General features: G+C 43.4%; 1 protein-coding gene across 2 annotated transcripts in view; it reads left to right on the top strand.

Annotated features, from left to right (window-relative positions):
- The window catches only part of SPOCK1 (SPARC (osteonectin), cwcv and kazal like domains proteoglycan 1), a 525,291-nt gene that overhangs the window by 339,855 nt on the left and 161,483 nt on the right, over positions 1–23,953 (top strand). The gene's annotated exons all lie outside the window — the stretch shown is intronic.

Genomic DNA, 23,953 nt, shown 5'->3' on the forward strand with positions numbered 1-23,953 from the left:
CTGCTTTCAGAGTTTAACAGCATACAAGCATTTACATTTCCAACAAGGTGGTTCTTACTCCAATGTGTAAAATATCTGGTCTGCTAACAATTTAAATTTTCTGGGAAGGTACTTTAAACAGGAAGAAATATGAACAATGATGAAGACAGATGTTTGGTATGAGACCTTATAGGGAAACTGTATCTGTGCCTTGGTAAAGGAACAGGGAAATTGAGAGTCATGTGTTGGCCTGGAGTAGCTGCCATATCAAGTGATTGATCTTAGCTCCAAAAGCTTAGAAAATCTTCATGCTATCTAGCCTGGTCACTAAGAGAATCGGCCTTGAAGGCTGACAGAACTAAGGGTAAGTCCCTTTAACTTGGACTAATTATTTTATGTCACCAAACCCAAGCTTTTGCATCTGTAAACTGGGATAATAATGTCTACTTTAAAAGATTTTTATAAGGATTTAGTGAGATGGTAAGACAGCATCCTACACGTACATTTGAGTCTACAAAGTGTTGGCTGATGTTATTATTAGTATTCTGTCATTGACTAGTGATGAACTACGTAGTGACCTATGGAAGTTTTAGAGCCTGAAGTAAAATGTCACGTCACCCTAAAATATCTTGTATAAAGGTACTTAGGGAATTTGCCCACTGAGGTCCTTGAGCCCTGTAGGGTACCAGATGTATCTCAGACTTCTGTTTATCTTTGCTGCCTTTCCCTGGTGGCCATGTCTGCCTCCCTTGCATATATCACTGGAAAGTAAGTCCTGTGGCAGTGGGGGCTTTTTCTTTCCCATTTACTGCAGTCTCTAGCACTGAAACCAGTGCTTGGTATATAGTTCGTGCTAAATACATATTTGTGTTGAATACATTTACTGGCTTCTCACTTCCCATCTCTCTTAATTAATTTAAAGGCCAATAGAAGTTTTTGGAGCAAAATTTCCTTTTCTCTTTTCATTAGGATCAGCATGATAGAGTAGGCAGAACACTGGGCTAGGAGTATGAGGCCGGGGTTCTAGTTTCAACCCTGCAGCTAACTTGCTTGAGAACCTCAGCAAAGTCAGCCTTCCCTTTCTGCCTCTCCATTCCCAAACAACATCACAAGGAAACTGGTTTATATAATTTCTGAATGACCCTTCTAGTGCTGATGTGGAGTAAATAGGCTTTCAGAATATTCTTTAGGGACACATCTCAGTTTCTTGTCCTCTTTTCTTATGCCTCCAATAACTGCCAGGTTCACTTATTTTCTTCTTGTCTCCCATACAGAAATCACTCCAGTGCAAGAGAAGTTTTTAAACCATAGCCTTTCCCAACAAATTTTGTGTATCTAAGCTAGGGTTTGTCAACCTTGGAGCTATAGACATTTGGGCCACATAATTCTTTGTTGTAGGGGAGGAGGCTGTCTCGTACGTTGTGGAATGTTTAGCATTCTCCTGGCCTCAGCCCACTAAATGCCAATAGCATCACCCCCACCTCTGCACACAGTTGTGACAAGCAAAAATGTCTTTAAATGTTGCTAAATGTGTATCGAGGCAGGGAGAGGGAAAATCATCCCTCATTTAGGCACACATTCTTTCATAGTCTTATTTTAGAAAGCATTATAAGTCCAGGTGCAGTGGTTCATGCCTGTAATCCCAGCACCTTGGGAGGCTGAGGTGGGAGGATCACCTGAGGTCAGGAGTTCGAGACCAGCCTGGCCGACATGGTGAAACTCTGCCTCTACTAAAAATACAAAAAAATTAGCCGGGTGTGGTGGTGCATGCCTGTAGTCCCAGCTAGTTGGGAGGCTAAGGCAGGAGAATTGCTTGAACCCCAGAGGAAGAGGTTGCAGTGAGCTGAGATCATGCCATGGCACTCCAGCCTGGGCGACAGAGCCAAGACTGTCTCAAGGGAAAAAAAAGCATTATAGGAAGAGGGAAGGTTTTATCAGGAGACTAAAACAAATGGGAATGGTATTTTGATAAGGGAATTCTTTTTCACCTGGGGAAGAAGGAAAAGAAAAAAAAAATCTTTCTTACCAGCTTGAAAGTAGAGATATAAAGCTAGCCCAAATATTTTGCTGGGGACCTGAATTCACACCGAGATAATTCTATGTATAATATATCATCAAAGATGAGAACAGGGAGTGACAACTCTTAGATCTTACCCAGAGTATGACAGCTATTGGATCTTATTCTTACATCATGGAAATTGGATAGCTGTGGCATTGAATACTTGATGAAAAAGGTAGGTTTTTAAAATCTTCCATCTTGCTCACATCTTAGATGCAGGCAAATCCCAGATTTTTGAATACAAAACCAGTTTGGAGATGGTCACATTTTCAGTGCAGCCAGGATGTTATCAACCATGAGTTTGTTATGAACTTTTTAATATCATTTCATGAGCCAAAGTATGGTACTGACTGCTGTGAGTGAGGTAAAAATATATAAGATAGGAACTCAGACTTTTGTCACAAGGAAGACAAAAACCAGGGGAAGCATAAATCAACATATAAATCATAAAAAATTGCAGGTGAAAGCGATGATGATTTTATAACATAAACAGTTACTACCATTGGAGCCCAAAGAAACCCAAGCGTGGGCTCAGGTTAGCAGGCAAGGCAGTCAGCCTTGCCTGGCGAGAGAGTTTAGAGGCTCCTGGATAAATAACATGGGATGCCCTGAGTATAGTTTGTGTAAAGCCTTACATTTATATATTTTTGAGTCTACTTCTTTTTTTCTTTTTTAATTACACTTTATGTTCTGGGGCACATGTGCAGATCATGCGGGATTGTTGCATAGGTACATACATGGCAAGGTGGTTTGCTCCCTTCCTTCCCCCCAACACCTATATCTGACATTTCTCCCCATGTTATTCCTCCCCACACCCACTGTCCCCCCTCCAGCCCCCCACAACTGGTCCCAGTGTATGATGCTCCCCTCCCTGTGTCCACGTGATCTCATTGTTCAACACCTGCCTATGAGTGAGAACATGTGGTGTTTGATTTTCTGTTCTTGTGTCAGTTTGCTGAGAATGATGGTTTCCAGATTCATCCATGTTTCTACAAAGGACACACACTAATTGTTTTTTATGGCTGTATAGTATTCCATGGTGTATATGTGCCACATTTTCCGTGTCCAGTCTATCATCGCTGGGCATTTGGGTTGGTTCCAGGTCTTTGCTATTGTATACACTGCCACAATGAACATTCGCATGCATGTGTCTTTATAATAGAACGATTTATAATCCTTTGGATATATACCCAGTAATGGGATTGCTGGGTCAAATGGAATTTCCATTTCTAGGTCCTTGAGGAATCACCACACTGTCTTCCACAATGGTTGAACTAATTTACACTAATTTACACTCCCACCAACAGTGTAAAAGTGTTCCTATTTCTCCACATCCTCTCCAGCATCTGTTGTCTCCGGAATTTTTAATGATTGCCATTCTAACTGGCATGAGATGGTATCTCAGTGTGGTTTCAATTTGCATTTCTCTACTGACCAGTGATGATGAGCATATTTTTTATATGTTTGTTGGCCTCATATATGTCTTTTTTTTGAAAAGTGTCTGTTCATATCCTTCATCCACTTTTGAATGAGCTTGTTTTTTTCTTGTAAATCTGTTTTAGTTCTTTGTAGATTCTGGATATTAGCCTTCCGTCAGATGGGTAGATTGCAAAAAATGTTTTCCCATTCTGTTGGTTGCTGGTTCACTCTAATGATTGTTTCTTTTGCTGTACAGAAGCTATGGAGTTTAATTAGATCCCATTTGTCTATTTTGGCTTTTGTTGCCATTGCTTTTGGTATTTTAGTCATGAAGTCCTTGCCTATGCCTATGTCCTGAATGGTTTTGCCTAGGTTTTCTTCTAGGGTTTTTATGGTGTTAGGTCTTATGTTTAAATCTTTAATCCATCTGGAGTTAATTTTAGTGTAAGGTGTCAGGAAGGGTTCCAGTTTCTGCTTTCTGCACATGGCTAGCCACTTTTCCCAACACCATTTATTAAAAAGGGAATCCTTTCCCCATTGTTTTTGTCAGATTTGTCAAAGATCAAATGGTTGTAGATGTGTGGCATTGCCTCCAAGGCCTCTGTTCTGTTCCATTGGTCTGTATGTCTGTTTTGGTACCAGTACCATGCTGTTTTGATTACTGTAGTCTTGTAGTATAGTTTGAAGTCCATTTCTTTTTTAAAAAATTTATTATTTCAATAGCTTTTGGTATACAGGAGGTTTTTGGCTGAATTAATGAATGAATGGATAAATTATATAGTAATGTGGTGATAAAACAATTCAAGGATGCCCACTCTTACCACTAGAATCAATATTGTAAAAATATTCAATATTAAAAATTTCAATATTGTGAAAATAACCATACTGCCAAAAGCCATCTACAAATTCAATGCAGTCTTCATCAAGATACCACCATCATTCTTTACAGAACTAGAAAAAACAATTCAAAATTCATATGGAACCCAAAAAGAGCCTGCATAGCCAAAGCAAGACTAAGCAAAAGGAACAAATCTGGAGGCATCACACTACCTGATTTCAAACTATACTATAAGACCATAATCACCAAAAGAGCATGGTACTGGTAGGCACATCGACTGATGAAACAGAATGGAGAACCCAGAAGTAAACCCAAATACTGAGCGCCAAGTGATCTCGACAAAGAAAACAAAATCATAAAGTGGGGAAAGTAGACCCCTTTTAACAAATGGTACTGGAGTAATTGGCTAGCCACATGTGGGAGAATGAAACTGGATCCTCATCTCTCACCTTATACAAAAATCAACTCATGGTGGATTAAGGATTTAGACCTAAGACCTGAAACTAAAAATTCTAGAAGATAACACTGGAAAAATTCTTCTGGACATTGGCTTAGGCAAGGATTTCATGACCAAGAACCCAAAAGCAAATGCAACAAAAACAAAGATAAATAGCTGGGATCTAATTAAACTAAAGAGCTTTTGCACAGCAAAAGGAACAGTCAGCAGAGTAAACAGACAACCCACAGTGGGAGAAAGTCTTCACAATCTATGCATCTGACAAAGAACTAATATCCACAATCTACAGTGAACTCAAATCATTTGTAAGAAAAAAATAATTCCATGAAAAAGCACGCTAAGGACATGAATAGACAATTCTCAAAAGAAGATAAACAGATGGCCAGCAAACATGAAAAAATGCTCAACATCACTAATGGTAAGGGAAATGGAAATGAAAACCACAGTGCGATACCACCTTACTCCTGCAAGAATGGCCATAATCAAAAAATCAAAATGCAGTAGATGTTGGCATGGATGCAGTGAAGAGGGAACACTTCTGCACTGCTGGTGGGAATGTAAACTAGTACAACCACTACGGAAAACAGTGTGGAGATTCCTTAAAGAACTAAGAGTAGAATTACCATTTGATCCAGCAGTCCCACTACTGGGTATGTAACCAGAGGAAAAGAAGTCATTATTTGAAAAAGATACTTGCACGTGCTTGTTTACAGCAGCACAATAGCAAAATCATGGAACCAATCCAAATACCCATCCATCAATGAATGGATAAACAGTGGTATAAACACACACACACACACGATGGAATACTATGCAGCCATAAAAAGGAATTAATTAACAGCATTTGCAGTGACCTGGATGAGATTGGAGACTGTTAACCTAAGTGAAGTAACTCAGGAATGGAAAACATTGTGTGTTTTCACTAATGTGTGGGAACTAAGCTAAGAGGACGAAAAGGCATAAGAATGAAACAATGGACTTCGGGGACTTGGGGGGAAGAGTGGGAGGGGAGGGAGGGATAAAAGACTACAAATATAGTGTAGTGTATACTGCTGGGGTGGAGGGTACACCAAAATCTCCCTAATTACCACCAAAGAACTTACTCATGTAACCAGATACCACCCGTACCCCAATAACTTAAGGAAAATTTTTTAAAAAGTAAAAGAAAAAGACTGGGGACTATGAAGGCTACAAAGCAGGGCCGTGCTTTCACCACTTGTTACAGGTTAAGTTCCTGGGGGTGTGGGGAACTCTGCCGTGGAGACTTGTTTTTATTAAAGAGTGCTATTGGGAACACCTGTGAGGGAGTGACGGCAGCAGGACTGGGCAGGAGGAGAGGTTGAACTGAGACGTACCTTCAAAGAGGAACTCAGCTGATCCAGGGGGAGCTCCAAAGCTGAAAGGGCTTTTCAGAGTCATCACACATCACAGAGGCAAAGAGCCTGGGCCTCTGGGTGCCCACATCACTTGGTCACTGGGTGTGATGTAGCATCGATCCCTGAGGAGGACTGGACAAGGAGACTCCTTGTTCCCAGCGCAATGCCTAAGGAGAGACTCAGCTGTGAGCCACCTAGCAGTTGATGCAGCTGGGAAATAAATGCCTTGGCCCTGCAAAGGGGTGGGGTATCTGTCCTATACACACAACATCCCTTACTCCTGAGAGGGTCCTGGATCAGCATCAGCTGGGAACTTGTTAGAAACGAGTGTGTTTAAGCCTTACACAGGCCTCCTCCATTAGAAACTCTGGAGATGGGGCCCAGCAATCCGTTTTCACAGGCTGGCATATCTGTTATTTATTTATTTATTTTTTTAAAATGCCCATAACTTGTTTTATTTGCAAGTTTTTTTGTATGTTTCTTTTTCTTTTCTTTCTTTTTTTTTTTTTGAGATGGAGTCTCACTCTTGCTGCCTAGGTGGGAGTGCAATGGCACAATCTTTGCTCACTGCAACCTCTGCCTCCCAGGTTCAAGTGATTCTTCTGCCTCAGTCTCCCAAGTAACTGGGATTACAGGTGAGTGCCACCACACCCAGCTAATTTTTTGGTATTTTTATTAGAGAGGGGATATCACGTTAGCCATGCTGATCTTGAACTCCTGACCTCAGGTGATCCACATGCCTCGGTCTCCCAAAGTGTTGGGATTACATGAGCCACCAGGCCCAGCCCAGAGTGCAAGTTTTAAACCATTCTAGTCCCAGAATCCTAGTGACTAACCTTTCATCCGCAGGAATTTCTGTTCATTCATGTCATTTTAGAGGTTAGTTAGTGCCTGGGAAATGGGATCGGGACCAAGTGATAAACAGAAAACTCTACGGAGAGAGAAACCATGTAGAAGGCTTCCTCACTTGCCAGCTTTAGGATACATGGTGGTAAAGACCCAGACCAGCAGACACACCGGGAAGAAGAGGTCCCTTTCTTGCTCTGGGAGTCACCTCTGGAATCCAACAGCATTTAGACAGCACACTTAAGACTGAAAGAAAAAAGCAGAGTTGAGCCTATTAGGAGAGGGAAAATTCTCCAGGGCAGAGGATTCCTAAATTAATTACTCAGATGCAAAAATTTCAAAGGAAGAGTAATTAGCCTGTTAAACTAAAAAAGAAGTTATCATGTTGTTTGCCAAACAATGAAGCACCAAGGACTGGGAACTGATTTTAAACCAAAGAAAACTAATCCTCCTGGAGTAGTGCCATCCAAATTGTCTTGGGAGTCTTTGGAATTTGAGCAGTGTGGTTGTTTATTTTATGAAGAAAAGATGTGTTCTTACAGAGCTCTAGGTAGTACAAACACCAGTACCTGGTGGGACCAAACGGGCAATTCATGTAGCAGTGCATGAGGGAGGAAGGGACCCGGGCAGCAGAGTGTAAAGGAGGGGGAGGAAATGATACCAGGATGGAGGCAGCCATGTGTGAGTGCAAGTGCAAGAGTGGCCGGATCTTTCTATTAAAAATAACCCAAAAATTCATGCTAGATTTTTGTATGATATTCCTTAATTGCTTACTGCTAGCAACTTATTTTAAAAGCACTGTATGGGCTGGTCACCACACACCTGTGGGCTCATTGGATCCACTCTTTGTGGCCTCTGGTGCAGGAAGGCACTGGATGCACTTGCGTTTGAATTCCTCTTCATCCCTTCTAGCTCTAGGTGCATGGGCAAACTCTGGGTCTTCTCTCCACAAGTCTCTCTGTTACGTTGGCTGTAGAATGAGGATGAAGGGAACACCTGGCTCATGGTTTTGCTGTGTGGATTCCTTGAAGTCATATATAGCAGGTACCTACCAGGTAGCTCTCACAGGCCTGCAATTCCCTGAGCACAGGTATAGGCCCTCCCTTTTCAACATGTATATTGAGCACCTCAAATGATGTAGTAGTGGGTGCACAGTGAAACTCTCTGCGTGTAGTAGGTGCTCAGTGAAGGTCTCTGCTTCACACACACGTGAATTATTGGATATCAAACTGATTTAGAGTAAACTCTATTCCACTAATTTCCCTTTTCAGATCCAAAGGTGAGGGGTTTCTATGGCAGTGTGTTCCCATGAGGAATTATGCCCCACAATATGAATGTGCAGACTCTGCTAAGATAGAGAGGGACGGTTTGAGGAGTCTTTGGAATTTGAGCAGTGGGGTTGTTGTTTTATTCATGACCCGTGGAAGCCAGGATGGCAGAAGCCGGTTTCACAGGGCAGACCACATCCACATGTCACCTCATTTTTGCAGCAATACTTGGTGCAAAAGTGTTATATTGCTACAGGCCCTTCCCACTCTCAGGGTGCAAAGCCACTTACCCTGCTCCCCAGGACCTGAAGAGCCAGGAATGCACCCCGATGCTCCCTTACTTTGTGGTGCTGCCATATCTGATGATGCTGGGAGCATCGTCTTACTCCATCCCTTAATGCTACTGCCTGAAACAGGAGTAAAAGTCTGAGAAGTTGTCAACTTGCCATTTAGAAGTTGGTTAAAATCAGTGGCCTGCTTCATCAGTCTGAATGAAAATTCTAGATGTTGACTTGGCTTCCAATGAGAGAAACTTTTCAGGCGGGAGCAAGGCAACCCAGCAGGCCTGCCCTGTAACGGGGCTTTGAAAGGGCATCAAGGGCCTCTTGCCCTTGTTGATTAGACAGGGCCCACAAAGAGACCAGATGGAGCCTTTGTTTGTCAGAGAAAGGAATACATCAGGGAGATTTGCTGCCCATTTAAAAAACGATTGGGCATGAAATGGATACTGTTTGAATTACACAGAGACACATCTTCTCATTAGCTTTTTCAGGATCACAAAAAGCCTGATGGCTGGTTTAATCTCAGCCAGTGGGATCTGGTGCCAGAAATCTCTGTTACACATTTGCATAGGGAAGGAGTATTTGGAGAAGAGGGTATCTCTGTATTTCATCTCCTCTCTCCCTGTTCTTGCTGTTTATGGAGTGCCTTGCATCAGTTTCCAGCATGGCCTCACTGAGTGGAGGGTGTTAAAGCATCCTTTCACCTTTCCCCACATTGGCTAACTGGGCGACAATAGAGGCCAAGTGAGGTGATTAGGCTTCTGATTCGGGGAATTGCGAGGGTAGAGTGCAGTCCCATTGAGAAGGAGACTCACCAGCAGGGGAGGGGGGACTGCTGTGGATAGCAGGGCCATTCTGGCCCCAGGGGCAGCTCACATGAAGTCTCCTGGAAAATAGAGATTAAAAGCAGTATAATTTCAGGACTGTAACTTGGCTTAAAGATGACCTGGTAGAGAAACCTGGAGAGGAAAAGGGGCCCGGTTTGGGTTGCTGCACGGAAAGGAATGCTTAAAAGGAATCATGTGGGAAAGAGTTGAAACTGACACTGAGGATTTGCTAAGATCAATGTTAAGCATTTGACACATTGTCTCACCCAGTTCTTCTGACCACCATATCAGGGAGAAGTCACCACTCCACTTTAAAGCTCAGAGAAGCTATGTAACTTGCCCAAGGTCACACAGCATGCAAAAAAGCCGAGCTCAGATTTGGAACTGGCTATGTTTGGAGCCCACAGTTCATGCTCCTTTGGCCCTTCCATGTAATTTCTATCACACGTGTTGGTGATTTGCTTATAGGAGCAAAGACAGTGACCAGGAAGTTGGCGATCTGGGTTCTCTGCAGACTGTTCACCTTTAGCTTTGGCATTCTGAGCAATGGTCACTCCAGAACCCTGTGCTGAAGCAGCCCCATGGGTCTGTGAGGGCATTACGATGATCATAAAGCCGAGTCCAGATCTGGAACAAGGCCAGCCCATTGCTGCTGATGAACCTCAGTTAGACTTAAGCATGTTCATCAGGCATCTGGAGACTCATTGCACCAAGGATGCACATGTTGATGTGAGAGGCTATTGTTCTAAAGATACTTCCTGGTCCTGGTCTAATAGTGTGTCCTTGGTAAATTCATGAAATCTATTGCTACCTGTTTCTTTATCCAACATTCCAAAGCAATTTTCCATCTTGAGGCCCTTGCAGTCCCTCTCCTGGGATTGCAGTGTTCCCCATCAGATCTTCAAAACACTGGCTCCTTCTTGTCAGATCATGGCTTAAATGTTGCCTCCTCAGAGAGGTCTTCCCTGGCCACTTAATCCAGAGTGACCATTTAGGAGCTCTCTATTGCATCACTCTTGAAATGTGCTGCCTAGGTCGTATCATTATCTCATATTTTCTCCTTACTGCTGTCCCTTATTTCTTCTTTCTTCTCCCTCTCTCCCTCCCTTCTTTCTTTTCTTTTTTTCTGTTTTTTTTTTTTTTTTTTTTTTTTTTTTTTTTTTTTTTTTTTTTTTTTTTTTTTTTTTTTTTTTTTTTTTTTTTTTTGAGACAGAGTCTCACTTTGTCGCCAGGCACCAGGCTGCAGGCTGGAGTGCAGTGGCATGATCATGGCTCACTGCAGCCTTGACCTCCTGGGCTCAATGGATCCTCCCACCTCAGCCTCCTGAATAGCTGAGACTACAGGCGCATGCCACCATGCCTGGCTGATTTAAAAAAAAAAAAAATTGTAGAGACATGGCTTTGCCATGTTGCCTAGGCTGTTCTTGAACTCCTGGGCTCAAGCAGTCCTGCCTTTTTAGCCTCACAAAGTGCTGGGATTACAAGCATGAACCACCATGCATGGCCTCCTTCTCCTCCCCTCTTTTCTTTCTTATCACCTCTCTACTAGATCATAAGTTCATTAAGAGCTAGGACTTTGTCTGTCTTAGGCATCTCTGAATGCTCAACGCTTATAATAGTACTTGACATATAAAATGAGTTTCATAAATGTTTCTTGAATTGATAGAGTGAAGTCTTCCCTACATTAAAAATGAGTGTTTTTATTCTCAGAAACAAAACAAAACAATGAGAGAAAAATGAGTGTGTGGGTCTGGAAATACTCCAGGGATTCTCACAGCTCTGAATTTTTGTGACCTGGAAATCTTAAGTTATTAGATCCATCCAGAGATGCCCCTTGCACAGAGTTTATTCAGCATTAACCGAACATGCCTTTACAGCAGACACACGTCAGGGGACTTGGGATTCAGAAATAGTGAGCAAAACTTGGCCCCTGGCCTCACAGAGCAGGCTAGAGAAGTGGTTAAGCCCGTGGACCTGGGCTCAGCAATTGTTATTGAACCCCCATGATATTCCAGACACTGTGTTAGGTGAGAGGCATGTGGCAGTGAAGAGGATAGACACTGTCTTTAGTCCTTTGGAGCTTCGGCTAGATTTAGCAGACTTACAGTTACATTCCAGATTGGCCACTTCCTAGTTGCATGATCCTTGACAAATTCAAATACTTGTCTCATCTCTCAGGTGGAGATAATTTTGGCCTCACAGGGTGGCAGAAGAATGTAACGGTATTTTGCATTGGGCAGTGCAGTAGAGACTCAAGAGGCATACAAGCACCTCACGTGTTTGAGGGTTTGTGGGTTGCCCATACAAATTAAGGCCGGGTAAATATTGGATGATAAGGAGAATATTGGCAGGAAATGGGAACTACATTCTGGAAGGGAAATTTCAAGCCAGATTGTAGAAGACAGAGTCATGAGGGTCCTTTAAAAGAAAAAATGAGAATCCTTAACTTTAACAAAAAAATTAGAACAAAACCCCGCTGGTGGAAAGAATTTTGGAGCCATGATAGTAACCAAAGATAATTTTCTTTCTGCTCTGTCTTACCTGTTAGGTGATCAGTATTTATTGCTATAGAACAAAAAAAAGAAAGATCTTGCCCCTTGTGTTGGTTTTATGCTTGTCTTAGGAAACCTCATAGGTTCTTTCCCATTATTTATTGTTGCAACTGTATTCCGTATGCAGTTAAGCCCTGATTCATGTTTTATATTAGCATGATAGGTTTTATCTTAGCTAATGTAAAGGAAGTAATTAGCCATTGAGTGCCGCATTGGTGGAGAGGTAGGTGGAAAAAGCTGATTGTGAGTAAGGCAGGAACTAAGAATTGTTTAGCCTATTTAGGTGCATTGATGAAGTATTTTAGCAATGACTGAACAGCACAGGACACAAAAGAGAGGAAAAAGAATACACAAGACTTAAATTATACAGCACTTACCAATTCCTATAGTGGGGGATGCAATCATTTTTCTCTCAGCTTGCAGTAGTTTCTAATAGTAGATGCCCCAAGAAACCTCAGCTCCAATCAACACTAACTTTGTCATGATTGCTTCAATATTACGAGTTGAGGAATGAAATTTAATAACCTTGGGAACCATCCTAAGAAAGCAGAAAGGAACCTGCTCTGATTGGAGAAAGAAAGGGCTTGGAAATGAATAGTCTTCAAATATCCATTTGTAAACCCACAACCAAGTGTTTCTGAAAAATTAACAGTGAGAGGGATGAAAGTGTAGCAGCTTTCCTTTTAGTATGCCTGGGGAACTACAAATGCTTTGTAGCTCATTTAAATACCTCACCCAGTGCTTGGCACTTAGAAGGCTCACCATAAAAGCTTTGAATTATACATGGTCAGGTCAGCTCTTTGAAAAACTTTAGGACCTTTCACCTGTGGGATTGAGATTCCAGGGAAGAGATGGTATGGAAGTCTGTTTTCAGGGGCCATGGCATACATTTTTTGCTAGCCATATTTAATGGGAGCTGCTTTCTGGTCCTGCAAGAATGAAGACTTTGCTTATGAGAGTTCTTTGTATGTACTTTTACTGGTACTGATTTTCCATCTTAGATAACAGTACCCTGGAGAGCTGACCACTTCATTCTAGGACCCTTTAAATTTGTTCAATACTTTCAACACTGCTCAGACTTTTCTAACAAAGAGCTCCTAAGGACAAGTTAGAGCACACACCTGTTCTGAAGTTCAGGGAGCAGAATCCACTGTGAGATATATGTTCTTGAAGTCTCTTCTATACAAGTTTATACATTTTGCATTCTATTCCATAGTAGATTATTGATTGCCTTAATATAAATAAGTTCTAGCCAGGCTCAGTGGCTCATGCGTGTAATTCCAGCACTTTGGGAGACTGAGGTGGGTGGACTGCTTGAGGCCAGGAGTTTGACACCAGCCTGGACAACATAGCCAGATCCTGTCTCCAAAAAAATCCTACAAAGTTTTAGATTACCTGCTACCATCTAGTAAAATAGGTGCTGCAGGGAGATTCAATATAGATTTGCATTCTCCTTGGCCTACCATATAGTCTGAGAAGCAAGGATTAGATTGGATTATGGGAACACAAGAGGAAGAAGTGGCCAGGCTGTGCTAGATGCATGTGGTGTAGTGCTACCTGTTCCCTTCCTTTACTTGGTTTTTAGACTTGTTGAGAGATGATCTCACCAGAGTCCTCCACTGAAGCTCTGTTCCATTGGCTGCCATACTGCAGAAGTGACCTCTTCATCTGAGACTCTGAGAGGTGATTTGAGATCCCTGTTTCCAATCTGGAGTAGGCTTTTCCTACAGACTTTCCTGTTCTGGTTTCAATTAACACCTGTCTCTGCCAGGGTCTGTAGGAGAGGGCAGAAGACATTCACAGGCTGAGGAACAGAGAGCACCGGCCTTATAAGCCACACCTGCCTTGTTGAACTCTGCCCGCCCATTTGTCTCCAACATACCCCTCACCGCCAACTTCCCTGGACGCAACTCCTTGTCTGCGTGGATCAACATTGTTTGCCAGGTTCTGTTTCCATAACCAGGCTCTTCTTTTTTTCTAGCCTCTTACCAGCAGTGCTTGAGTGTAGGCCCTTAGGATACCTTAACAATTAAACTCCATGACTCTTCAATAGAGACTTTTCAAAGCCCAGAGAGCTTCTCTTAAAAACAGCATGATCGTAAGTTTGTGTACAAGGCTCTGTAGTGTGAACTTAGTGCCCAGAACTTAGGCAAGGAAGAGGATTTTTATCCTTTATTCCCAGCCCTTACTATCTGTGGGTAGAGACAAGGCAGAGTACAGCTCTACTAGAGAGGCACGAGCTACTTGGTTGTTGTAGGGTGGCTTCATCGGTGGTGTGGATGTGGTTAGTCAGCGGAAGTTTTCAGGACATTTGAAAAGCTTTAATGTTTCTTCTTATAGAGTTTACCATTTTGAGGCTGCAAAGACTGAACAGACCTTGTGTTTCTGAAGTGTCCTGGACCCCTTGCCCTTGGTGGACATCCATTTTCTGTATTTTAGGAGTAAGCTAAAAAGATCTGGCAAGAGCCACGAGGATAATAAATGAGCACGAACTATGTGCCAGGCCTTGTGCTAGACAACCTTCATGTGTTATCCCATCAGATCCTCACAACATCTCAGTAAAGTAGATCTGTTTGCCTGCAACTGAATCCTAGAAAGTTGAGTAACCCATCAAGATATCTCATAGAAAGAGGTGGCACAGCATGCCTGTAATCCCAGCTACTCAGGAGGCTTGAGGCAAGAGAATCGCTTGAACCTGGGAGGTGGAGGTTGCAGTGAGCCAAGATAGCACCATTGCACTCCAGCCTGGGTGACAAAGTGAGACTCTGCCTCAAAAAGAAAAAAAAAGAAGAAAGAGGTGGCACAGCTGCCTCTCTCCTCTCAAACCTACATCTCTTTGATCCAAATGCTTGGGTCCTTCTAGGTACACTAAAAATTTGGTGGTTATTCTTAGAGTTGCTGAGTTTCCCAGTCCTTCCATGATCAACAACCATGGCTGCTGAATAATGTCAGAATAGTCAGCACCAAAAGAGTTAATTCTCTGGATGTCTTTGGCCTGGGAAAAGCTCCATGTTTTTACAGAAATTTTAATTGCATTAAAGTGAAGCACAGGTACAAAAGATAGAGTTTATGAGCCACAGTGATCTTTTAAGTATACTTCTTTTTTTTCCCGGGAAGTATTTGATTTTTACTATCCTTTTTATGCCCTCTTATTCTCTTAGGTTATAGAATTCGTTCTTTTGTATTTTGAGTAAATCTTTCTCCTCTGTTTCATAAATGTCTTATGAATAATTTATGTCAATTATAATGAAATAGAAGCCAAGTACCTTTACTATGATAGCATTTTAATAAATTCTGGCCATTGTGATGGATGAGAAGGTGAAGACTTCTCTGGATGACATCTTTTTCTCTACTTAGAGGCAAGGCCATTCTCAGCTCCTGCTGCCTGTGCTGTCCCATCCTGTGCTGTGCCAGGTGGGCTTCATGCATCTCCTCATTCGCAGCGTGGAACATATACACATGTCACAGAAACCCCTCATGGGAGGAACCACAGCTAGTTCACCTGGTCCCTGTTGCTTCTTAACTCAGAGGGAGTTAAGTTCATGGGGCAGCAGTATTGCCTTAAAAAGCACCTTACACTTCCTTATTCATCATAAAAGTAATACAAACTTACTAAGATAGCCAACAATTTGGCTTTGATTTCTGATAGCTCAGTTTTTTTTTTCCCCACAGGAAGGCATTTTTTATGAGATCTTCTGGGTAACATGAGTCTTGGGGAAGGTGGACAGAGGGGTGCGATTCACCGCTGCTTGGCATTTTAATTGTCACCTTTATCCCCATCACGGTATTTTCATTAGTGGCTTAGTGGCTTCAAGTATCAGCTATGGTGTGAGACTCACCAAGATTAAAATCCAGCCTCACTGACTGTGTGACCACAAGCAGGCTTACCATTTCTCTCTCAGTTACCAGTTGGTAAATTAAGAATGATCTGATCTCTGTATCAGTTTCTTTATTGTTGAATTAGGATCATGGCACATTATTCTATAGTTGGTGGCTGTCATTGTCTCCATGTCAGTCCCCTAATTAGGTGACAGAGTATGTAATGTTCTCCTCCCCTTCCTTTTTATTTAATCCCGCTCTCCTCCTTCCTCCTCTCCCCACTCCCTCCCCATTTTCAAAGGGAAATCATTTTCTTGCTGGAAATGCTGAGTGAGGGTCCTTGTCAGAGAGGCTGGGGAACAGGGAAAATGTCTGATGATAGCTTTGAGAAGGGAGACTTGGCTGCCCAGGCTAATAAAATTTTGTGGTCGTTGATTTTATGGTGCACATTTCCACAGCTGCTCTGGCAGACCCCTCTTAACACCTTCTTTTCTAATAATCAGGACGTGTAAATTACCATGTTGAGCTTATCAGTGGTTGCTCATAATGTCTTGCTTTGGATGTGAGCAGAGGGGCCAAGCTCTTCCCAGCCACTCTCAGTAGTGAGTAGCCCTTAACTCCTTCATCTCAGAGACAAATGCCAAGATCACCCAGGGCTGGACACCTGCTCCGGAGTCTGGCCATGGTTATGTCTTGTCATTGTCTCCTTGCTGCACGCAGGATTTGAGATAGAGGGCAGTCAGGAGAAACTGAGGGCCCTGATCTGTAAGTGGGGCAGAGGCTGTGGCTGTGGGGAGAGGAAGGGTAGGGAAGGGAAGGGCACTTCATTCGGAAGAAGGCAGGTCTGGTTCTGAGTACTGGCTTTGGCATTAAGACTTTATGGTGCTGGGAAGTTACTTTACCATTTCAAATTAGTTTTCTCATCTTCACCTTGCTTTTTCACTTCATTTATCATAAATCCTTTCTATGTTACCATATATAGATCTAGTTTCTGTAAAATAGCTACATGATGTTTAAAAAATGGATTATGTAATTAAATCATATCCCTACAGTTGGTGTTCTGGATTGAATGTCTTTGTTCCCCTCAAATTCCCATGTTGAAGCTCCAATTCCTAGGGTGTCTGTATTTGGAGGGGGGGTGCTCTGAGAAAGTAAGGAAAGTTAAAAGAGGTCCAAAGGGTGGGGCCCTGAGCTGATAGAGTAAGTGCCCTTATAAGAAGAGACACCAGAGAAAGCTGCTCTGTCTCTCCAGTGGCTTGCACTGAGGAAAGACCATGTGAGGACGTAGCAAAAAGCTGGCTATCTGCTAGCCAGGAAGAGGGCTCTCATAGAACCTGACCTTACTGGCACTCTGATCTCAGACTTCCGCCTCCAAAACTGTGAGAAAGTCAATTTCTGTTGTTTAAGCCACCAGTCTGTGGTACTTTTGTTATGGCTGCCCAAGCAGACTAACACAGATGGACATTCAAATTGTTATAATTTTCCCTTATTATAGATTATGAAGATAAACATTTTTGCCAAACATTTTGCCATGTTTACTTGCTATGTTTCTTTTTCCCTTTTTTCTTGTTATAATTTTCATATATACCAAAATGTTGAGAAGATAATATAAACTTCCAAATACCCATCTATCTACATTGAACAATTGTTACTTAAGGGCACCAACTAAAAAATTGATCCCCAAAAAAGGCTGTTAGCAGTTTATAACCCACTACCCCACCTCACTCACATACACAAATAAGATGTGAGTGAGGTGGGGTAGTGGTTAATAAACTTTATATACACCTTTACAGAGAAGACGCTTTTAGCTTTGACATGGAAAGAAGTCCCCAGGTCCTCAGTTTAAAGGGGAAAGAAAAGGCCTCTTCCCAGGAGGGCTATCTTTGGTCAGACTCATCTTTCTGTCCTCTGCCTCTTTGTCTGTGTCTGTCCCATGTCCCTCCCTTCCAGTTCACCAGTCCTTGGATGCAGGAGTTCAACCTTTATGTCACTTTGCTCTCTGCCCTATGTAGGCACATGACCAATAGACCCTTTGTTTGGCCTCAGAGAACTTGGCCAGCCTCTTGAATATGAAAGAAAAGAATGGTGAGGTTTTTCCAAGCTGCCATTCTTCCCTGGTTACGGCAAAATCCTATGGGCAGAATCTTCTATTTTATATTCTGCAAGGCTCTGTCGTCAGCCGGTGAACAAGCCTCTCTGGAAACGCGGGAGGCAAGATGCCTGCATGGGTTACCATGGGGACAGACAAGCTGCAATAAATGTTCCTGGTCTTAGCTTGATGAGGTTTTCACAGTTTAGAGTAATTTCTTTGTCTGTTGTCCATTAAGTCACTCCTAATGAATCACTGGGAGTGTCTGCTCTTCACATGAACCTTGGGTTAGCATGACTCAGGCAGAGGGCAGTGTTAAAAGCAACAGTGAGACCACAGGCCATCTTTAACTTGTGGACTTTTTGCAAATTGAGTGGCCTTTTATCTGAGGAAGATTCTGGAAGTCACCAAAGTGGGCCAGGAGTTCACGCTGCTGTTTTACNTTTTTTGAGTTGGAGTTTCGCCCTTGTTGCCCAGGCTGGAGTGCAGTGGTGCAATCTCAACTCACTACAACCTCTGCCTCCTGGGTTCAAGTGACTCTTCTGCCTCAGCCTCCCAAGTAATTGGGATTCAGGCAAGTGCTACCACACCTGGCTAATTTTGTATTTTTAGTAGAGATGGGGTTTCACCATGTTGGTCAGGCTGGTCTTGAACTCCTGACCTCAGGTGATCCGCCTGCCTCAGCCTCCCAAAGTGCTGGGATTAAAGGCATGAGCCACCACTCCCGGCCACGCCACCGTTTCAGATCAGTCTTTTGCTTACTGGTCTCAGCAGGTAGGCTTGTGCCTCCCAGAATCCTGTGTGGCTTGATGTTCCCAGGGAGAGGGAGGAAGGAGGTTCCTGGCAGGAGAAAGGGGAGTCTAAGAGTTGATCACTGGGCCCTCTAGCCCTGACTTCCCCTCTCATTTTCAGGACGAGAATCTGAAGTGTGTCAGTGTGTCTGTTCTTACTAAGTGCCATTTTCTACATAAAATGCATATTTGGGGTTCCCTCTTCCTGCCCCTCTTCCCTGACTAGTCTGGCCACAGGTTCTTGCATGCTGGGTTGAAGGCACTGTGGAACTCAAAGGCCCTGGCTCCCCAGCCTGGTCCCTGTGGCTCCCAGGCCCTCCAGGACCAGGCTCCGCCTCCTCTCCAGCCTTTTTACCCACCAACCTGCTCCAGCCGCTGCCGGCCCTACCAAACACTTGGATCCCTTAAGCCTGCCACAAACCTTCTTACCCCTGGAAAGACTCAGCTGACTCTTGAATAGTTTCTGCATATAGGTGGGAAAGATAAAGTTAACCTTTGGTGGGGCACCTGTTCTGCGCACATTATCCTGTTTGGGTCCACAGGAGATCTGCAGGTTTGGTGATAGAAGAGGCAGAGGGGACACAGGGCTTTGCCATCCTCTGGGGATGGCTTCCTGTTACCTGGAGTGTTCTTCCTTATCCTGTTATCTGGTTTAGACCTGCTTTTCCATAGATGGCAGTCTGTTTAGGAAGTCTCACCTGATCCCCTGAAAGGCTGAATTAGGTATGTTACCTGTTCCCCATAAAACTGTCCTCTCTCCTGTCTCCTATGTTCAACTGTGAACCCCCGGAGAACTGGAAGGACATCTTTTTGCTAACCTTTTTGTATTCACCTTTAGCCTACAGAAGGATGCTTTACACCGATTGATGCTCTGTAAATGTTAATTGAATAAACACAAATGTGTGTGATTTCTCCCAGGTGAGGGACCCTTTGGGCCAACACACAAAATGGAACCTTCTCATCTCAGCATCTCTGAAGTGGTGTCAAGCTCTGCTGTGCCAGGTGTCATGACCCATTGCCAATTAGCCTGTAGGATGTGCTCAAGGAGAGTGCAAAGGCTTGATTCAGGATTTTAAAATCAATGTAACTAATTAAAAAATAACTCGTTGAACTGAAAAACAAGTTCAGAAACAATTAAGATAATTAAAATATCACCACCTTAATTGAGACCAAGTAGTGAGCTTAAAAATAAAATTAATTAATAAAAAACTTACCGGGAACCAGTAATTAACTGGCTTTTGAATTCAATGCTTTATAGTTTAACAAATCTCTTTAATTCATTCTTGGTTTGTTTCTTGAGAAGAGTGTTTGTGAAAAGTCATTTTGAAAAAAATAATTGGACCTATGCTGTGTGCCCGTTGACTCTTGAATAGTTTCTGCATATAGGTGGGAAAGATAAAATTAACCTTCGGTGGGCACCTGCTTTGCGCTAGGACATTATCCTGTTTGGGTCCACAGGAGTCCTGCAGGTTTGGTGATAGAAGAGGCAGAGAGGACACAGAGCTTGGCCATCCCCTGGGGATGGCTGCATCCTGTCACTCCTCATATGCAGAGAGAGATTGAAACTTGGAGCAAGGTCCCCAAGAAATCAGTAGCACCATGCCAAGGAAACTTTGAACCCTGCTCAGGATTATTAGACTCCGCTCTCTCCCCTACCTTCCCACCTGCAGTTTCCCCTACTTACTAAAAGGTCTCCCAAATGCCACTTATTATTCAGATCCCTTATCCTTCCCTTTACAAAGCGGAGCCACAGTCCTTTCCAGTACTGGTGCTAGGTGCCTTTCCAGAGCACCTGTCACCCTGAGCCTTGAGGCTGCTGGGAAAAACGCATTTGGGAGGCCTGTGTTTAAATGGAAATGACACACTCCTCATCCCCTTTCAATCCCAGTGTTGCTGTTTTCCAAAAACAAAATGCATCAAGGTGATTAAACAAACGCTGACAGCTTGATTTGTTACTGTTTTGTTGCTCTGTGAAGTTCATTTACTCTAAATAATTCACATACATGTTTGAAGTATTCAGACCCTAGTAATTGATTTTTAGCAGACTTGATTTCTGTATGCAAATTGTTAAGTATGTCTAGGGAGTTTAATAACTAACAGTTTTTATTTATTAGCATTTTGTGTTGGAGGCTTTTTGTTTTTAAAGAAATGTTAATTTCCGGAAGTGGAGGGTGGCCTATAGGAGTTAGCCTAAGGTAGGGTGACAGATGACAAGACAGGAACAAAACTGACCAGACCTCAGTTCTTTTGACTCAGCTGGGGGATGGCTGCATTCAAAGGGGGTAGGCTGAGGGCTCAGGTGTCCAGAGCTGGGCACCCCACCCTCTGAGGGAAGATCAGGGCTGGTGACCCCATCCTGTGGGTGTACTGAGAGGGAATGGTGGCCCAGCCTCTGCAGCACCGGGTCCTCTGGCTGTCCCCTCCTTTTACCCGGTAAGTCTTTTTAAGACCTGCACATTAATAGCAGCTACCTGCTTTGGTGGCTGTGAAAATTAAATGTGGTAATCCAATCAGAGGGCTTAGCTCACTGCCTGTATGTCAGAAGCACTCAGTGAGTGTTAACTATGGTTCTTTGTTATTATGAAAACTTATTATTTACTTTGGGTACACAAGACAAACACCAAAAACTTAACAAACACATAGCATATTCCAGGTCTGTTCTAAGTACTTACAGATATTAACTCATTCAATATTTATGATAACCACCAAGCAATAGCAGGTACTGTTGTTATCCTCATTTTTACAGAATAGGAAAGAGAGGTATAGCAAGGATAACAGGCAGCAGAGGCAGAGTTCAGTCCCAGAAGCTCCTGCCCTGGAGTCGGTGCTGTTCCCAGCTCTGCTCAGCTGATTCATGGTCCTTGTAATTGCACTATCCGTTGAGGCCATGGGGTGGGGAGGGGCAATGTGGCATGTTAACAAAATTGGCTACAGAGACAAAAATAAGCTCAAATTCTGCCACAAAGCGTGTTGTGTAGTAAGTACTGCAGGTTTTGATACCCATCACCCTAGGCCAGCCTGTTGTTCTCCATCTCCGACATCCACTTTAGTGAAAATCTCAAGTTGTCTGCTGCAGCACCTGGCATCTGTTGGGGGAAATGCTGGAAACTATGGCGGGGGCTGCCAGGGATCTAGTCCCCAAGTCTTGAGATCTATAGATGTCTTCATCCTGTGGTATGTGGAAGTTTGAGAAGGGACAATGAAGTACTGGCATGTCCTGCTAAGCTGTTAAGGCAGCAGAAACACCTTTGGATTTGTCTGTTCAGGACCCTAGAGAAATTTTCATTATTAGTGGTCATCTGGTAATCATTCTTAATTGTTGACTCAATTTTGGATGATTCTTGGAGAACAAGTCAAAGTTGGAAGAGCTGCAGCCCCAGGGTTGGGGTGGGGACAGCGCACTGGCCTGAGACTGCCCCAGCCTCCTGGATTCTCATGTAGACATCCCCAGGAACCAAGAGACTTCCAGGACCAGAAGGCTCTTGCTGCAGGTTTCTGGAAGGCCCAGCCTCGGAAGACTCAGCAGGCAGACACAGGGCCCTGCCACCTGCCTTGCAGAGGCTGCCTTAAGCTTCAGAGCTCTGAGTGAATGAACACCCTGTCCCTGGGGCTTGAATCAGCCTCTCTTTTATCTCATAGTCTGTTTCTCTCTGCTAAGCTCCAAGTGTCAGAGCCACATCCCTTGGGGAGTAGACTCTACCAGGTCACTCCCCTAGGACCAGGCCCTGGCTCTTGTTACTTCCCAGATGGGCCTGAAAATGCAGCATGGCTTCTGTTTACAGCTGCCGAAGCTGCTACAGTGGAGGAAGCCAGCTAAGCTGTTCAAGTTGCAGAAATGCCTTTGGATGTTGTGTGTTCAGGACTCTTGAGAAATTCTCACAAGCATCTGAAGAAAGTAGTGCACCAATTCTGGGCCTGGGCAGGAGGAGAGGAACGGTGATATCCTCTACATGCTGAGGAGTCAGGAAGGCTGCGAGTCCAGTGGTTAAGGGCACTGTGACATTTCTTTGTGTTTGTTTTGGTTTGGTTTTTTCACCATGCCATTTCTTATAGAAGTTTTGCTGTACCTGCTCAGGATGCCAATTTGTTGAACCAAATGTTTGCATGGGGAAGACATGGGGAGACATCACCTCCCCTGACTGGAGAGCAGTTATGAAAGATTTACTGCTTAATAGGCTTTAGGCCCCGGAGCTGGAAGATGGCACAATTGCTTTTGTTTTGCAGAGAATTCCCCGAGGCCTCTTCTGTGCCAATGATGAGCATGTGCACCTCAGCATGCAGAGTGCTGATTAGCCGAGGGCCTGCTGCTCAGCCTGTTCCCGGAAATGTTGCAGTATATGAATTGCTGTCTTTGGAGACCCTTTCTGGAGTTACTTGTTTGAATCAACATCCCCGTCTCATTACTGCCTCCCCACAAACCACACTTCATAGTCAGATTGAGTATATTATGATTGCCAGTACATGCCTTCCTGCACTTGCGTGCCGGTTCACCCCACCTGGATTGCCTTTTCTATCTTTGCTTTTCAAAATCCTGCCCATCCTTCAAGATCCAATTCACATATTAATGCTTGCCCTAGAAATTGATCTCCATCTTTCTCTTGAGGTCTGTTATCATTTTATATGCCCTTCATGGTCCTTATCTAATTTTGCCTTGCACAATAAATATTTATGTGTAAGCTCTTCCCCCTCCCTGTTACACTGTAACTTTGTGCGGCACAAAACTGTCTTATACATCCTGAAGTTCTTCAGAGACTTAAAATAGGTCGTTTATGCACATAGTGAGTGTTTATTGAATGGAAGCAACAAACTGTCCTCAAGGACTTTTTATAGGAAATAAGTAAAATTAGGCATGAATGAAGTCATAAAAAGAAACACCAGATTCATAACCAAAGAGGGAAAAGTGGCTCTTGTTCCTTGGATCACATAAGATTCTAAAGGATTTTTTAAAAAGTAATTCCTGCCTGAGCTGAAAATGCTGAAACTCCCAAAGCACAAGGAATTGCTCCCCTGATGTTGAGGAATAACGTGTGTGATAGACACAGAATTTCCCCTGGCTTGAGCTTTCATTCCATTCCCCTCCAGCCTCAGAGGGGAAACACATGCATGCAAACACATCGTTAGTTTATTTTCTACTTGTTTATTTAAGTAGAAATAGAAATTAAGCCTGGGTATAGTGACTCACGCCTGTAATCCGAGCACTTTGGGAGGCCAAGGCGGGCGGATTACCTGAGTTCAGGAGTTTGAGACCAGCCTGGCCAATGTGGTGAAACCCCGTCTCTACTAAAAATACAAAAATTAGCTGGGTGTGATGGCGTGCACCTCGTGCCACTGCACTCCAGCCTGGGCAAGAGA

Source organism: Cebus imitator, unplaced genomic scaffold, assembly GCF_001604975.1.
Source record: "Cebus imitator isolate Cc_AM_T3 unplaced genomic scaffold, Cebus_imitator-1.0 Scaffold274, whole genome shotgun sequence".
NCBI lineage: Eukaryota > Metazoa > Chordata > Mammalia > Primates > Cebidae > Cebus > Cebus imitator.